This window comes from Nematolebias whitei, chromosome 9 (genome assembly GCF_014905685.2).
Source record: "Nematolebias whitei isolate Nwh7 chromosome 9, NemWhi1, whole genome shotgun sequence".
NCBI classification, from domain to species: Eukaryota; Metazoa; Chordata; class Actinopteri; order Cyprinodontiformes; family Rivulidae; genus Nematolebias; species Nematolebias whitei.
In genome coordinates this window covers 1,226,921-1,230,995 of record NC_056506.1, presented here as the reverse complement: position 1 = coordinate 1,230,995, position 4,075 = coordinate 1,226,921, and the positions used below count along the sequence as shown (strand labels likewise).

Here is a 4,075-nt window from a genome sequence, read left to right as displayed (position 1 = left end):
TGAACTCATGTTTTTATGTTAGCACGTTTGGTGAACTCATGTTTTTATGTTACCACGTTTCCTGAACTCATGTTTGTATGTTAGCACGTTTCCTGAACTCATGATTTTATGTTAGCACGTTTGGTGAACTCATGTTTTTATGTTAGCACGCTTCCTGAACTCATATTTTTATGTTAGCACGTTTCCTGAACTCATGTTTTTATGTTAGCACGTTTCCTGAACTCATGTTTTTATGTTAGCACGTTTCCTGAACTCATGTTTTTTCTCATGAATTTTCTCCAAGTTGGAGCCGGTGTGTAGGGCTGCCCGTCTCTCGCTCTCTGCTTGTATTGTATTTTTGTTATTTTGACAATGGTTGGTGCAGTGTGCCGAGTCATATTTTCAGTATGATCGTCGGGCACTTTTGGAGCTCCGTACATTTGCTGAATTGCCTGCGGAGTTTTTGTACAGGAGGACCAGGAGGAGCTGTTCTTCATAACCTGCGCCCGCTGGCGCGCGCTTCTCCCTCCACGGCTGTGCCTGCGTTGGACCCTATCAGGATGTGTTTAATCAACGCAAGGTCTGTTTCCAACAAGACGTTTATCCTCAATGACTTTTTTAAAGATCAGGAGTTGGATTTTCTGTTCGTCACGGAATCTTGGATTTCTGAAGGTGAGTCCAGCGCCTTGGTGAAACTACTACCCCCGGACTGTCTGTGTTTCAATGCCCCGCGGCCATCAGGTCGGTGCGGGGGGGGATTATTAACAGTTTTTAAAGCAAACCTGGCCTGTAAACAGTTGTCCATCCCGGTGTCCCGCGCCAGCTTTGAGCTAAGCGTCTTTGAACTCGGACACTCTCCTCCGGTTCTGTGCGCGCTCGTCTACCGCCCCCTCGTTCCAAGGACTTCATAAATGAATTCTCTGACTTTTTGGCTGATATCACACAGAGATACACTCACTTTTTGTTTATTGGTGACTTTAATTTGCATGTGTGTTGTCAGGAGAAGCCCTTAGTGAAGGACTTTCTAGATTTATCGGACTCTTAATTTAATTCAGCAGGTAAACGGTCCCACCCAAGAACACGGTCACACGCTGGACCTCGTTTTAACACGCGATGTCTCTGTTTCTAATTTGAAAATCGGTGACAATGTTTTTTCAGATCACATGCCTGTATTGTTTGACCTCACCCCCCCTTGTCCTACAGCTAAGACGTGCGTTCCTGCACGTACGCGTTCCATTAACCATTTCACTGCTGCTCGTTTTAATGAAGGTTTTAACTCTGAGAGGATCGAACAGCCCTCGGTGTCTCTTACCACTGAGGAGCTAACCTCTCAGTTCAACTCTGCCTGTTTAAATGTTCTGGACTGTGTTGCTCCCCTTAAAACCAGAAAAACGAAACTTAAATCAGAGCCTTGGCTGAATGACGTCACTCGAGCCGTTAGGCGGCAGTGTCGCAGAGCTGAACGAAGGTGGAGGAAGGACAGGCTGCAGGTTTCTTTTCAAATGTTAAGGGAGAGTTGGCGTCACTATCAGAAAACCGTTAAAGCTGCCAAATGTAAATTCTTCTCTGATTTAATTATCTCCAACTCCCACAACCCCCGAGTTCTTTTCTCCACCCTGAACTCAGTTCTACACCTCAGTGAGCCTTCACCTCTGGAAGCCTCAACTGAGCTGTGTGAAAACTTCCTCCATTTCTTTTTAGAAAAAGTGGCAAACACCCGGGCACTCATTTCTCCACCAGCTCATGATCTGTCCATCCCATCTCAGTGTGTGGCTGTGTTTGACCACTTTGAGCCCATCTCTCTGTCCTCTCTGGAGCAGGTAATGTGCAGCATGAAGCCATCTGGTTCCCCCTTTGATGTGGTCCCCCCTCGACTACTAAAGGAAGTTTTTCCTACCCTGGGTCCTTTTATTCTCGCTATTCTGAATAGCAGTTTATCCTCAGGTGTGATGCCAAGAACTTTTAAACATGCTGCTGTCCAGCCCCTCCTGAAAAAACCTAACCTTGACCCCTTAGTCATGTCCAACTTCCGGCCTGTCTCCAGACTCCCATTCACCTCTAAACTACTGGAAAAAATTGTGGAGTCTCAGTTGAAACAGTTTTGGGGGGATCACGCTATCCTAGAGTTATTCCAATCTGGCTTCAAATCTCTCCATAGCACTGAAACTGCTCTACTGAAGGTTTTTAACGACATTTTCATATCCACAGACGCAGGTGATTCTGTGCTGCTTGTTCTATTGGACCTGACATCTGCTTTTGACACCATCGACCATAAGATCCTCATTTCTAGACTGGAGCAGTGGGTGGGCATCACAGGGTCAGCCCTTAAATGGTTTGGGTCCTACCTCTCTGACAGAACGTTCTGTGTCAATATCAAAGATTTTAGTTTGGCATCGACAGCGCTCCAGTGGGGGGTTCCGCAGGGGTCCATCCTCGGTCCCCTTCGCTTTTCTTTATACCTGCTGCCACTAGGTGCTATATTCCGCAAACACAACATACTCTTTCATTTCTACGCCGATGATTGCCAAATTTACTTCCCCCTGAGGCACAGAGGCACACGCTCTATTCAGCCTCTTCTTGACTGCCTGGCTGACATCCGGGACTGGATGGCTTTAAACTTCTTAAGCTTCAATGAGAAGAAGTCTGAAGTCATGCTGTTCCATCCCAGTGGCTCACTCATGAACCATGACATTGACCTTTTCTCTCTAGCCCCGCTAGAGAAACAAAAGGTCACTAATCTGGGGGTAATAATGAACCCGTCCTTAAAACTCAACAGTCACGTAAACATGATGGTCAAATCCTGTTTTTTTCAGCTGAGACGGCTGTCTAAGCTGAAACCTATACCCTCCAAAAAGAACCTTGAGACAGTGATCCACGCCTTCATAACATCTAGGCTTGATTACTGCAATTCACTTCTGTTTGGAATCAGTCAGTCCTCTATTGCTCGTCTACAACTGGTCCAAAATGCTGCAGCCCGATTTTTAACTGGTACAGGCTATAGAGAGCACATCACGCCAGTTTTGGCCTCCCTGCACTGGCTACCCATTCACCTTCGGATCCAATTCAAAATTCTCATGTATGTTTTTAAATCACTGAACAGTTCCGCCCCATCCTATCTCACTGATCTTCTGCAGCCATATGTCCCACCGCGCTCTCTGAGGTCAGCAGACCAGATGCTTCACTCAGTCCCAGAAACCGTCGTAAGCTCAGAGGTGACAGGGCTTTCTCTGTTGCAGGTCCACGACTGTGGATAGAGTTGCCACTGAGTGTCCGGCAGGCTCCCACACTCTCAGTCTTGCTTGAAGACCCACTTCTATTCTCTTGCCTTTAACACGGTGTGATTTGTTTGGTCCTGTCTGTACTCTACACTGTTGGCCATTTTAGTTAGCTTCTGCTGCTATTTAGATCTGTATTTCTATTTTATGTTTTTCTGTCCACTGTGCATGTTTGTTTTCTTTTGTACAGCACTTTGGTTGGCCTTGTTGCTGTTTTAAGTGCTCTAGAAATAAATTGGTATAGTATGTTTTTATGTTAGCACGTTTGGTGAACTCGTTTTTATGTTAGCACGTTTCCTGAACTCATGTTTGTACGTTAGCACGTTTCCTGAACTCATGTCTGTATGTTAGCACATTTCCTGAACTCATGATTTTATGTTAGCACGTTTGGTGAACTCATGTTTGTATGTTAGCACGTTTCCTGAACTCATGTTTGTATGTTAGCACGTTTCCTGAACTCCTGTTTGTATGTTAGCACGTTTCCTGAACTCATGTTTTTCTGTTAGCACGTTTCCTGAACTCATGTTTGTATGTTAGCACGTTTGGTGAACTCATGGTTGTATGTTAGCACGTTTCCTGAACTCATGTTTTTATGTTAGCATGTTTGGTGAACTCGTTTTTATGTTAGCACGTTTCCTGAACTCATGTTTGTACGTTAGCACGTTTCCTGAACTCATGTCTGTATGTTAGCACATTTCCTGAACTCATGATTTTATGTTAGCACGTTTGGTGAACTCATGTTTGTATGTTAGCACGTTTCCTGAACTCATGTTTGTATGTTAGCACGTTTCCTGAACTCATGTTTGTATGTTAGCACGTTT

The 4,075-nt window shown here is 45.0% G+C and overlaps 1 protein-coding gene across 1 annotated transcript in view; it reads right to left on the bottom strand.

The window, feature by feature from the left end:
• LOC119414847 (acyl-CoA-binding domain-containing protein 5-B) overlaps positions 1-4,075 on the bottom strand; it is a 162,663-nt gene that overhangs the window by 34,659 nt on the left and 123,929 nt on the right. The gene's annotated exons all lie outside the window — the stretch shown is intronic.